This window comes from Hemicordylus capensis, chromosome 2, assembly GCF_027244095.1.
Source record: "Hemicordylus capensis ecotype Gifberg chromosome 2, rHemCap1.1.pri, whole genome shotgun sequence".
NCBI lineage: Eukaryota > Metazoa > Chordata > Lepidosauria > Squamata > Cordylidae > Hemicordylus > Hemicordylus capensis.
The window spans coordinates 360,920,684-360,935,308 of record NC_069658.1 but is presented as its reverse complement, the minus strand read 5'-3'; positions in this window follow the sequence as shown (position 1 = coordinate 360,935,308).

Sequence of the window (14,625 nt, the reverse complement as noted above, 5' to 3'; positions counted from 1 at the left end):
TGAAATCAGTAGTGCTTACAGTTGAGTGCATGCTTAGAACCAGGCTATAATAAGTCCTGACCGTGCCCTGAAGATCTGGCTGTATCATATATGTCCCCCGCACACACACACTTAATTAAATTTGGCATCTTCAGCAGCAAGTCAGGGCTGTACAATGTATTGAACAGAACAGAAAAGTCAACTGCTTGGGGCATATTATTGGGCCATAATTGTTTATTATCTTGCTGCACTGCTTGTGGAATATAGTTAAGAAAGACAGCAGAAAACTGCTATCAATGCTATGGAATTTTGCATTCCAAGCCTGCCATGCCAACACTGTAATCCCACTGGTGGGCACAGGCGAGGGGGTGGAATGCCATTCTAAACCACCATTGCCTCAGAATCTCTCCAAACATTACAGAACTATTACTCAGGAACCACAGAAGCTGGCTTCTGATGTACAGATTGGGACACTTGGGACACTTTAAAACGGAAGAAGCATATAGATTATTATTCAAAAAGTAAAAGGCTCTCAATTTAGGTGAAGAATTTACAAATTCACGTATGCACCAAAAAGCATGGAAATGCTAAATTAAGGCACCTGCTGATTCTGAAGCGTGTGTGGATTTGGATCCAAATACAGTGCTCTGAACATTTATTGAAAATAATGTGTACTGCCCCAAATTTTCATAAAATGAATTCAAGGTGGTTTACAAACAAATAAAACTATTTTCAAAAATAGAATAAAAATATAATAAAAGAACAGTAAAAAGCCAATAATAGCTCTGTTAGAAACATTTAGCACCCCCTTTAGTTGCTTTCCTGAATGACAAAAGAAATAAGAATAAAGACTGACTTAAATTGTAAAAGAGTCAATATTAAAGCAGCATTTTTCTTTCAAGTGCTCAGGGTTGATTTTACTTTTGCTCCCATTACTTTATCTCCAGTTTTGTGTCCCCCCCCCCCGCTTAAGCAGTGCTTCTTGTTCCCCTCTTGTCCTTTAGAAAGATACTTCTAGAATGTAGTGGTTGGGATCAGGGGCATAACAAATACCTTATTTTGTCAATGTACATTTTTATGAAAGCTGCCATTTTCAACTCATTCCACCTCCTCAAGCCACCATTTTGTGCTGGTTGCTCCCAAGCTTCTGGTCAAACAAAAAAGTAGCTCCTGGAGGTCTCACATCTGCCCACCCGCACAGTACACCTTCCAGCCATTATCACAGTAGTGTAACAGAACAGCAAGCACTGGATGAAGAGTCCCCTCTGCTCATGCACTACCTAAGCAGCAAAGAGAGTAAAGGTGCCTGGCACTGCTACCAAATCCCCAGTTTCAGCCCATGAGAATCCATCACGTGAAATTGACTGTGTGAAAATATTTTATTTTAAAATTTTAACTCTCTCCTTTAATAGGAATATTTCAAGATGGCCCACAATCCATGAGGTAAAAAAGGCAAAACACAAAAAAGCCATTACAGATTACTAAAAATAAATGCCAGACAAAAGGATTTAAATCATTTCTGTGAACCTGTGCAGCTGCCTTATACAGAGGATGTTCCCATGAGTAGCCTAGTCTAGGGCAGCCTAGCCTGGGCTAGGCTGATCGTGTGGAGAGCTAGGATCTGCATGGACCCTGGTGCTCCCGCCCAGCCTGACCCCACTCCTTAGCCTAGCTCTTAGGAATCCCCCAAGGCACCGCTCCCATCGTGTGGAGCCTTGTAGATTATCTGGAGGCTGGGAAAATGAGTCCAGGCCTCTGTTGATCTGTGCTGCCAGGAGCAGCATGGATCATGTGGGCGCATGGTTCATACACAGAAGACATGAACATCGATCATCTGGGGAAAGGTAGGTTGAACTCTGTCTTCACCATGTGAAACATTTTTTCATCAGACAGATGCCAAACTTGGTGGAAAGTACCATTCAATTTCATTACAATTTCATTTTACATAGATGACATTTTCCAGAGTCTTAAAGTAGCACTATTTTAAATTTTTCAGGATAAAAAATGAAATGTGGTGTCAGCTGATGAATGCAAGCAAACAATGGGGGAAATCAATATATGTTTTAAAACAGCATTCAGAGGCCCTAGGGTGGAATTCTTTATGGCATTCACTTACACATCACTATGAAGAAACAAATTACAATCTTCATAGGGTATATAAATTGACTGGATATCAAGCAGCACAATCTACATAATATCTCCTGGAATTTGGCTGTCAGGAATAATCAGCTAGGAGATAAGGATATTCGTTACTTCAATTATTAATAATTCTTGTGTTCCAAAATAATGTGTTTACAAGAAATGGTCTGACCCTGAGACTCCCCATTCCACCCATGGATTCAGGATTATAAATGTGTTTAGAAGCATTCAGTTAAAACAGGGAAGACAAGAACGTGACGTTTGGTAACTTTTGCCGCAATAGAACTAGCAGTAAAAACATTAGTAGTGTGAAATCTTTGATTATACAACTAGTAACAGCAGCCAAACTTGTTATAGCAAGGAACTGGAAGAAGAACAACAACAAAACAAAACAAAAAAACTCTGATGAGATTTTGGTTTGACAGGATCTGGGATCTTTTAGTCTAATGCAAATTGTCAGACATATCAACATAACATTAAATCCTAGGCATATTGATACTTGTCTAGTAACATGGTTACCATTTTTAAATTTAATTGACAGAAGTAAGATTAACTATAAGAGTCCAGAAAAACTGCAGGTTATTTATACTATGCAAGACTGTTAAAAAGCTGGCTTTGTTTGAGAATCAAACGGGATTATTTGATTCACATTAATGGGATATTGCATAAAGTTGTCTATATATGTTGTCTCAATTTATTGTTCTTGTAACTATTTTAATAATTTAATAAAATCCATTTTAATATGTCATAGCTCCTGCCAGAGGATGAGGGAGGAATTCATTGGGGTAAATCCTTGACCGTCAAGGATTCACAGTAGGCTGCCACCATCCACTTTATTTTAATGTGGGACAAACCACTCTCTCCATATAAGATTCCTATAGGAGGTTAAAATGGCAAAACCCTCCCTAGAAGGGCTGAGCCATCCTTGGCCTCCAAAGGTGTGTGTCTAAGTCAGACCCAAAATGAAGAGTAGCACACTTCAGCAACAAGGGTTTATTATTAGATTAAAAGAAAAACAATAGTATGCAATAAGAACAATTGTCTCTTCATAAAGCAGATTGTACGTGTGTGTGAGAGAGAGGCTGTTTTCTCATGCAGACAAACTGGGCTAACAAAGCCAAGGTTTTTGTGAACCACCTAGAACCTTTGGAGTCAGGCGGTATATTAAATACATACATACATACATACGGACCTGCCCATGCATGAAAACTGCCAAGATCGGGCCCAATCCAAGCAGTGCCTCGGCAGAAAACCTGCCAAGCCAGCCACCCCCCTAAATAAGGTTAAGAGAGCAAGCACTCTCTTAACCCCATCTTTGTAATCATCTGCCAGTCCCAACTGCTTGTAGCTGGGGCTGAAATACTATGGGGGTCCCAGCCAGCTTCGGGGAGTGAAGTGGGATCCCCATGATGCATTGCACACTCCTGCTGGGGGGAGGGGCGATGCCTCCCAGCATCCTGATCTCTGCGCTCCCTGAGGAGGCAGCTGCGTGTCTGGGCGCATGATCTCCATGCCCAAACTCTCAACAAGGATCTTCGGAGAGGAAAGCATTTAGTCTTCCTCCCTGCTGATCCTGTAGACCTTTCTCACCAATTGTGAGAAAGGGTTCAGAGTTTTCATTAACCTGGCAACTAGATTCAAGCAATACAAATAAGGAAAATAACTTCCCTCCCTCATGCATCTAACTGAATTGGTTCCTAACTTATTATTCACAGGCAGGGGCCTTCCTACTGTCTTCAGCCTCCAGGCTTTGGCTTTCCCATTTCCCCAGAAGCTTCTCAACCAACTGCTTCCTCAGAGCACTCCTGGGACAGAACAAACAACAAAACAAAGCTTTCTCTTCTTCTGCTGGTGGCTGTGAGTGTAGTTCTCACCCAGTCCTCTGGACTGGTCCTTCTGTTTTGATTTCCCCAGACTTTCTCCCTTATTAGGAAAGGCCTACCCTCCCAGCAGTTGCTCCAAATGAGGCCTAGTCCTCCCTGAAACCCTCCCCACTACTACATAACAATTTAATAAAACCCTTATATCCTAACTTATACTGTGAGCCAAATTCCAGGAGATAACATAGAGATTATCCTGCTCAATATCCAGGTTGTACGATTTGTGACAGTTTCCCCAGGTTTTGCTGCATGAATATTATCACTTCCTGTGTAAAACTCTGACACCAGGAACACTTCATCCCAGAACGATACCTTGGCTGGCCCTACCCTCATATGTCTGGAAGCAAAGCAGGTGCAGGCTCAGACTTCGTTGAAAGTGGGGAGGCAGCAGCAAAGCACTGTTCCTCACACACAGACACAGACACACTGCACTAGGGGCACAGCCTATATAGTCTCCTCTCCTAATACCTGTAGGTACGTAATAAGAGAACCAACAAGCCAAATGAAAATATTTTCTAGGGTAGGGTTTCCCAACTTGTGCTTTTCAAGATGTTGCCTAACTACATTTCCCATAACCCCCAGCTACAATTTAGGGAGTTGTAGTTCAATAACATCTGAAATGCCATTAGTTGGGAACCCCACTGGTTGGGAATCCCTGTCCTAGGGGAATGAAATGGTGCAAAGATAAACTTTTTGATGCTGAAAACTGTACTGTCACAGGACTCTTCTGTGATTGCACAGTTTTCAGCATTTAACAGGTGCCATACTGTCAATATTGGCAATGGCCAATATCTATATAATTAATTCTCTTAGCCAGCATGCGTGTCCTGAATTTGGCGGTGGAACTCTCGCAACACATTGCAAGAGTTCCGGCCTTGGGCGAGAGTTGAAGGGAAAGAAAAAATGGTGGTGGAAGTGGGCCGCAAAACAGCCAGAGGAAGTGGCCTCGGATGGCTGCTGGGAGGTGGAGGTGGCAGGATGGCCTGGCCTGGCCAGGCTGTCCCGGAGGAGGTGGAGGCGGCGGCAGCTGTGGCAGAGGCCTGGCCTGGGCACCGGGAACAGGAGGCAGTGGCAGGACAGCCAGGCCCAGGCGGGGGGAGAGGAGGTGGCGGCAAGGGGGCAGGGAAGCGAGTGAGGCAGCCTGGGGCAGGAGGGAAACGGGTGGCAGGACTTCCCAGTTTGCTGCCTGGGAGGAGGAACAGTGGCGGTGGGGCCCTTTTCGGCCCTCCGCCGCCCGGTAAGGAGGACCTGGCTGTGGTGGCAGTGAGGTGGGGGTGCAGGGGAGGGAGGAGAGGAACAGAAGGGGAGGGAGGACAAGAGAGAGGGGCAGGAGGGGGAGAGGGGCAGGGGGGCAGGAGGGATGGGAAGGGGGCAAGAGAGAGTGGGGCGGGGGGGACAGCCGGCCCCAAAGAGCGCGTAGATGCTCTGTGCAGATCGGCTAGTTACATCATATTATTTTGTTACATCATATTTTAATGTAACATCAATTTTCATGGCATCATTTTGCCAACCATCTGTATGTGATGGATAATATTAAAGATGATAATATTGGATCGGCAATAAGTACATCAAGGAGTGTTTTTTGATCTGGAATATTTCCTATTTGTAATTCCTTACAGCCTGTCATTTGAAAAACTGAAAATCAAAGGAAAGAGACAGAAGTGAGTGTTCCGAGCCTAGAATCCAAAATAAGCTTTTGAGCCATCTCTATTTTTGTTAGAGCAACTTGTTCTTGACCTCAAAGTCTGTCTAAGTGTGGCAACAGATTGTGTAGCAGGCTGAGAGAGAGCGGCCTTTCAACTGTTGTGATTAAGAACGCTGCAAAAAATTTAAAGGTTCACTATATAAGAAGAAACCTATTGCTTTGACAGGAAGAGCCGCATGTGAATTTTTCCAGGATTCATGCCTCAGCTTATCTCATCCTATTTCCACACACTTGCTAAAGGGCTATCTTTGCCTATTTGGTCACTGAGAGCTGTGTAACAAGTCACCAGTTCAAGATATGAAAATAACCTTTCTGTTTTCATGAAGTGACTGCAAAAAATAACTTATTTAAAAATGAACTTCACTCTTTTTGCCTTTCATTCATTAAACCATGTTTGACTATGGGCCGATACTTTATCTGCTGTAGGGATGTGCAGAAAGTTTTGATGTCAAAACATTACAACTAGAAATGGGCCATTTCAAGTATTTTGAATTTTAAAATTTTAAAAACAAAACAAAACAAAAACCAGTCCAAAAATTAGTTCAGGATGGGATTCATTTTTTAAAAACCATCTCCCTATGTTCCAGTGAGTTTTAATGTGTAGAAACAAATTTACAGTTCTTCTTGATTCTTTTTTTAAATTTAATTTTTATTAATCAGTTTTACAAAATATTTTTAAATGGAGGTGGGATCAACAAAGCAGTTTCACAAGCAAAAAGTAGCAAATAGGCAGCAAGATATTATTACAGGGAATACCTATCAGATTGAACACAATCAAGACCAAGACCACCTCTTTCCTTTGCATCTTGCCAGACTTAAGGTTGTACTTTGATGCTGTTTGTTTGACATGGTTAAAAGAATGGATAACATTGAGAAACCCTAGAGTTCTTGATTTGGAGGGATTTGACAGAAGGTTTGGATGGCATGCATATCTGTGGTATGAAAAAAGTAAAATACATAAAGACTTTTTGAATCACTATGTGAGAAGGAGTTTAATGAGGGTGTGGTTAAAATATAAAAATTGGTTGGAACCTAAAACTCCGTTATGGATATCTCCGATTGAAGCCTTATCACGTAAAGAAGTAAATATGCAAATGTGTTGGGGTACCTATAGGGATTTGTTACATTTTCAGGAAAAGGATTGTAAGTTAAAAAGTTTAACTGAAATACAAAATTTGGTCAGAGATTGGTTTCAGTATCATCAGTTAAATGAGATTTATAAGAAAGACTTTAAAGTTGGGTTTGAGGATCAGATTTCAAATTTTGAGAAGGAATTATGTCAAAACGATGAAAAATTAGTTTCTAAAATGTATAAATTGCTGCTTCTGGAGGAGACAAGAGAGGAAGTGGTTAAAACGACTATGATAAAGTGGGCTCAAGATGTGGGGCATAATATAGAAATGGCAGCCTGGGAAAAGTTATGGAAAAATGATTTAAAATTCACTGCATGTTATGCTTTAAAAGAAAACTATTATAAAATGATGTATAGATGGTACTTGACACCAAAAAAATGGCATTAATGTACAAAAATGTTTCAAACAAATGTTGGAAGTGTGGGCATTCTGAAGGTAATTTTTCATATGTGGTGGACCTGTGGGAAGGCTAAGGCCTACTGGGATATGATATATAATGAGTTAAAGAAAATATTTAAAATGACATTTCCTAAGAAGCCAGAATCCTTCCTACTGGGAATAACACAAGGAGTAATCTCTACAAATAACTTAACACTCTTCATGTATGCTTCTACGGCGGCCAGAATAATATATGCACAGAAATGGAAGAGTAATGAATTGCCTTCAAAAGAAGATTGGCTGATAAAAATTTTGGAATATGCGGAGATGGCAAAACTTACAACACTGATAAGAGACCAAAACTTAGAATGTTTTAAAGAAGATTGGAAACCATTTTTGTTGTATCTAAAAAATTACTTTCCTACTATGGATGTTGCAGCAGGATTTGAAATTTTTTTTAAAATGCAGGTTGGGAAGACTAACTGTGTTTGTAAGGGTTTAAATTTATGTTTTGAATTATTATTATAGCAAGGGTAAATTTTATAGTTGATCATTCATGAAGAGAGGTGTGCGGGAAGTCCATTTTCATTTATTCTGTTTGTTATGAATGATAATAATATTATTGTTAAAATCAATAAAAATTGAATTTGGGGGGAAAAAAGATTGAACACAATCAGAAAAAGAAAAATAGAACAAAAGGGACTATTCTTATTTCAGAGAGAAAGAGCATCCTTCCAAAATGTAAAATGTCTTTTGGAACTATGAATGTTTGTGTATGACAGAAGAGGATATCAGCAGTTAATAAAACCATCTGAGGTAGAAGCCCCTTGAGAAATTTAAATTTGCTGAATTAATTTGTCCTTCAGTGCAATATTCCAGACATATGTATTAGAACTGAGGTGAATATGCCCACAAAATATTTTCCAAGAATTCTCAGGGTGGGGGGGATGAGGTGGGAAATTCTGAGAAATTTTGACTGAGCTTTCAAATATTCTCTGAAAAATTCTCAAGCTATCATTTCCAGGAATGCTTTTTGTTCCCCAGTATCACCCTCATTTAGAAGCAGAAAATGAAGGAAATCCAGTATTCCCCAGTATCATCCTCATTTACAGGTGAAACTCGGAAAATTAGAATATTGTGCAAAAGTCCATTAATTTCAGTAATGCAAATTAAAAGGTGAAACTGATATATGAGACAGACGCATTACATGCAAAGCGAGATAAGTCAAGCCTTAATTTGTTATAATTGTGATGATCATGGCGTACAGCTCATGAAAACCCCAAATCCACAATCTCAGAAAATTAGAATATTACATGGAACCAAGAAGACAAGGATTGAAGAATAGAACAATATCGGACCTCTGAAAAGTATAAGCATGCATATGTATTCAGTACTTGGTTTGGGCCCCTTTTGCAGCAATTACTGCCTCAATGCGGCGTGGCATGGATGCTATCAGCCTGTGGCACTGCTGAAGTGTTATGGAAGACCAGGATGCTTCATTAGCGGCCTTCAGCAATTCTGCATTGTTTGGTCTCATGTCTCTCATCCTTCTCTTGGCAATGCCCCATAGATTCTCTATGGGGTCAGGTCAGGCGGGTTTGCTGGCCAATCAAGCACAGTACACTGTATACTTTTCAGAGGTCCGATATTGTTCTATTCTTCAGTCCTTGTCTTCTTGGTTCCATGTAATATTCTAATTTTCTGAGATTGTGGATTTGGGGTTTTCATGAGCTGTACGCCATGATCATCACAATTATAACAAAGTAAGGCTTGACTTATCTCGCTTTGCATGTAATGCGTCTGTCTCATATATCAGTTTCACCTTTTAATTTGCATTACTGAAAGTAATGGACTTTTGCACGATATTCTAATTTTCCAAGTTTCACCTGTAGAAGCAGAAAATGAAGGAAAATGAAGGAATATAAGGAGAGGAGAGTTGGTCTTGTGGTAGCAAGCATGACTTGTCCCCATAGCTAAGCAGGGTCTGCTCTGGTTGCATATGAATGGGAGACTTCATGTGTGAGCACTGCAAGATATTCCCCTCAGGGGATGAAGCCGCTCTGGGAAGAGCAGAAGGTTTCAAGTTCCCTCCCTGGCTTCTCCAAGATAGGGCTGAGAGAAATAACTGCCTGCAACCTTGGAGAAGCCTCTGCCAGTCTGTGTGGACAATACTGAGCTAGATGGACCAATGGTCTGACTCAGTAGAAGGCAGCCTCCTATGTTCCTATCCATAATTTAGAAATAATGGATGAAAGAACGAACTGAGACTTTGTGGCTTGCTGTCTATAAAAGAGCAAGCGGCTGTTACATTTTTAAAAAAATGTTGTAGCCAAGTTTTAATACTTTGTGAAAAGCAGAGAACTGTTTGTGTGATAAAGATTACTGCTAGTTGGAGTCCCACCAAGCCGCACCCCTAAAATATATATATACTAGCTGACCCTGCACAGAGCATCTGTGCAGTTGTGCACTGAGCCTGTGGCATCCCCCCGCAGCTCTCTCACTCGCTCTCTCCCACCTCAGCTTGCTCACTTGCTCTCCCCCCCTGCAGCTTGCTCGCTCACGCTTTCCCCCCACAGCTCGCTCGCTCGTTCTCTCCCCCCCGCAGCTCTCCCCATTGGGCAGGCTAGGGCCAGGCCATCATGCCACCTCCTTCCACCTCCTCCTCCTGGCTGGTAGGGCTTTGCCCGCTATCTGCCCACTTCCTCGCTGCCGCCATTATTTCTCCCCACCACCGCCTCCTCTTCCTGGTCAGCAGGGCTTCGCTTGCCATCCACCCAGCTCTTCTGGCTGGAGGGGCTTCACCTGCTGGCCCTCCACCTCTGCATCCTGACCGCTGCCATTATTTCTCTCCGCTTCAATGCTGGAACTCTTGCACGCTCTAGAGCATCTGTGCGTTAGTACTTGATTGCTCCCCTCACCTCAGAGATATCCCCAGAGATATCTTCACCTGAGCTGTACTCCTGCTCCTCCGGCATCCCGTTGCTTCCATCCTCCTCACCCTTCTTGGTCGTGGCTGCAGCATTGCTGCCGCCTATTGGCCAAGCTGCAGCCCCCTATCCCCAGTGATCTCCCCACCCTCACCAGAGCCCCACTCCTGCTCCTCCCTCCAGAAGCAGCAGCAGTGGTTGACCAGGCCGTTCCTCACTGCTGCCACCACCATGGCCGCTCATTCCCCTCAGGCTGCTGACAGGCTCAGGCCCGTCCCTTGCCCTTCCTTCTGTCTCTCTTCCCCCTCCCTTCTTTTTCTCTTTCTCTCTCCACTCGCTCTTCCCCACTCTTTCTTCCCTCTCCCTTCATTTTATTTCTCTCTCCCTCCCTCCCTGAGTTATTTAATTCACACAATGGTATCATCCTTCTCCTGAAGGGGCTGTTTCCTCCCTCACAACCCGTCCTCTTGCAGACCCCTGCCTGCTATCCTTTTATTATATAGGATATTCCTCTCCTCTACAATCAAGAACATCTGACCAGTAACAGTTGCATTCCAACTGACCTTAACCATCACAGTCTCCTTCTCCCTATTTGCATATGGAATCTCCATTGCCCAATCAGGTGCTTCTGCTTGCAAACTCTGTCAGCCAATTGCCTCCTTTCTACCACATCCCCACGCATGGCCCATCTTGGAGAATTAATTATATCTATCTATCTATCTATCTATCTATCTATCTATCTATCTAATTTAGTTATTTTAAATATATCTATACCTTTCCATTACTAGCGTTTTAGAGATTTAATGTTTTTTTTAAAAAAAAAACCTCCAGGAAAAGGTTTATGAAGTACTTTGTGTAACTTAATAAATTCAGTACATACAGAAGCCCTATTCAGACATTATGCTATACAAGTGTACAGGTGTCTGTATACTCATACGTGTGTCTGTGTGAATGACTGTACCTGTGTTGATTTTAAAAGTGAACCTGGATACAGGCCCTTCAAACGCATGGTACAGATAGGAAGTGTACTTCTTTACCTACATTCAGCATAACATTTATTTGTTGTAAACCACCCTGAGCCATTTTGGAGGGACGGTATATAAATTAAATAAATAATAACATGTGAATGACTGTACCTGTGTACAGGTTTGTATCTGTATACACAGTACACTCATTGTATAAGTGTTGAACATAATGTGTGAATGGACCTAGAAGAGAATAGATACCAGTCTAAATGGGACTGATCATTATATAATTCGACAGCAACTCTGGCCTATGAGGTAGGTTAGGCTGAGAGAAAAGCAAATGACCCACAGTCTGGGTTTCATGGCTGAATGGGGATTTTGAACTCCGCTCTCCCTGTCTTGTGCTCAGCACAGCACAAGCAACACAAAAGATGTGGTGTTTTCCATTTCACAATGTTGGGTTTACTTTTTTGTTTTTCTGTGTGAGCTTGCAGAAAGAGGAGGTGTGTGTGTCTTCACAGGCAAGTCCTGTTCATTAATGCTAGGAAATATAGGAAACATAGGAAACTGCCATATACTGAGTCAGACCATTGGTCTATCTAGCTCAGTATTGTCTTCACAGACTGGCAGCGGCTTCTCCAAGGTTGCAGGCAGGAATCTCTCTCAGCCCTATCTTGGAGAAGCCAGGGAGGGAACTTGGAACTTTCTGCTCTTCCCAGAGTGGCTTTATTCCCCTGAGGGGAATATCTTGCAGTGCTCACACATCAAGTCTCCCATTCAGATGCACCCAGGGCAGACCCTGCTTAGCTATGGGGACAAGTCATGCTTGCTACCACAAGACCAGCTCTCCATGCTAACACTATATGGATGCTGTGAAGATTCTTGAGTCTTGACTTGCTGAGATTAATCAAAAATCAAATTAATAAAAAAACCAAATTCTTATTTCTGCACGAGGGGCACCTAAAAAGGAGACTGTCTTACAGGGGAGATTCCGGAGAGACACTGAGAAGGGACAGCGATAATTGGCACTAATATCTGGCCAATCAACCTTTTATTGATGTGTTAAAGTTAGCAGATAATTTTTCATTTGCAAATGAAGCTGCACCACAGAAGCAGCTTTGTGCCCTGAAGGAATTCAAGTTTTCTGCTTTCCAAAAATCCAGTGGGTGAGAATTATTTGATTGACAGATTTACTCTCTTAACAGTTTTCTCCTGCTGTAGTGCATGTGAGGAATAGGCTAAAAAATTCAAATTGTCACAGATTTTTCACAGATGATGGGAGTTGTAGTCCAACATCATCTGGGGGCCCAAGGTGAAGAAACCCTGCTTTAGAGGGCAATACTGTATCTTTTCACTGATATGCGTTTTCAGTTCCAACTGCCACTAAACTATAGGCCATGTGAATGGGTTGTTTCCATGTTGCAAAATTGCGTTTGGGCTTTGAGTGGGGAAATTAGCTCAAAGTGGAGCAGTTCCACATCAGAATAAATTTAAAGCAAAATGTTGGTTACAGGAAAATGACTGACTGAGAGATATGTTAAAAAACAGAGAAGGTTTTATTTGAGGGTAAGGGGTACAATGGAGTAAGAGAGTCACTTAAAGCAATATTATTACTAAAATATATATTACAAGATTAATCATACAACTGCTAAAAGGAAATGTAGCTTAATGTACAAATTAAAGTAGCTTCTAGGTTGGCCAGAGAAAGGAGGCTCAGAGAAACAGGCTCTTGGATTTAAGAGAGAAGAGATAAGGACTGGATCATGGAAGCCCAGATCGTGGCACAGCAGTTATCTTACAATCTTGTTTCTTCCTTCAGTAGCAGATGGACCCTCGTGGTTTGGGGACAATCGAAGGTCCTCTTTCCTTGGGGATGGACCAGGGAGCTGCAAGTAGTAGTGAAGAATCAAGGGAGTTAGGTAGCAGGGATGGGTGTCTGTTCTTCTGAAGCCAACTACAGGTGGTAGCAAGGAGGGCTATTCAGATCGGATCCAGCAAGGGAGCTGATCTAGGGCCTAGAAGCAAGGTTGGTCCACAGAGCAAAATACTGCTAAGTGATATAGCAAGTGTCCACTGCAGCATCCAAGTAACGGGTGACTCCAAAATGCAGAAATGAAACCAAACGGGTAGATCTGGAGACCAAGGGGAGCACACTGGCTCAAGCATCCAGGGGCAGTTAAAGCCCAAAATGTGTCCTGAGGGGACATTCCAACTGACTAGGGCAGTTCTGGGGAATTTCAAAAGATCCCAGTGTTTGTCTGTTGTGCTGAGTTACAACACAATGCATGAATAGGTTAATGCAAATCGAGTTTTTGAACGTGCAAACATGGGAAGTCTTTTCAGTAGGAAACACCTAGTAAACTAATCAACATTTTAATGAGTACATTTCTATCACTCACTCTAGCCTTATTTTGATAAAGAGGGAATGCACATTCATGGAGCCTTATGTGACTTCCCACTGAGGCAATTGGCTTTTAGCTTAGACATCTATGGAGGAGAGATAAACCAAAGGAGGGTCAATCGTGCAGAGAGACCTTGAACGGAGAGTTAACTGCTGCGAGTTAACTTTTTTGGGAATCTTCTTAGGTATCACAGCCTGGGGAAGGCATGAGGCGAGTTCCCTTTTAATTTGGCTCTTTTGCAGCTGCTAAATCTAGGAGTTTAGGTTTCAGAAAAGGCTGAGGAACAAGAGACATCATTGCTGATGCATGCTGGATAACTGAGAAGGCCAAAGAATACCAAAAATAAGTCAATATGTGCATTGACTACAAAAAAGTTTTTGATTGCATCAACCATGTCAAGTTGTGGAATATTCTTAGGAAAATGGGCATCCCAGAACATCTCATTGTTCTCATGAGAAACCTATACAAAGGACAGGAAGCCACAGACCAGACGGAACATGGTGAAACAGACTGGTTCCAGATCGGCAAAGGAGTAAGACAAGGCTGTATACCTTCTCCTTATTTATTCAACTTATATGCTGAACATATACAGTGTATACTGAGAGAAGCTGGATTGGAAGAAGATGAGCGTGGTTTTAAAGTTGGAGGAAGAAACATCAATAATCTACACTGATTATTACACTACACTACACTACACTACACTACACTACGCTACACTGATGACACCACTCAGATAGCTGAGAATCCGGATGATCTGCAAGCTCTAGTAATGAAAGTCAAGGAGCACAGTGAAAAAATAGGAATACGATTAAATGAAAAGAAGACTAAACTAATGACATCTGGTACAGCAACCAGCCACAGAACTGATAATGAAGACATTGAAGTGGTGGAGAGCATCTACCTTTTAGGATCAACCATCAATACAGGGGTGTAGCCACCATTGGGCGACCGGGTTCAAAGAACCTGGGCCACCGCCCCTCAGGGGCTGCGCCATGAGGCTGAGTAACAAGAGACATCATTGCTTCTTCAAAGTCCAGCTTTTGCATCCATAGAGTGTCATGGGAAAAACCCATTGTCAGAACAATTCTAAGCTTTGTAGGTATAGACACGTCACGGC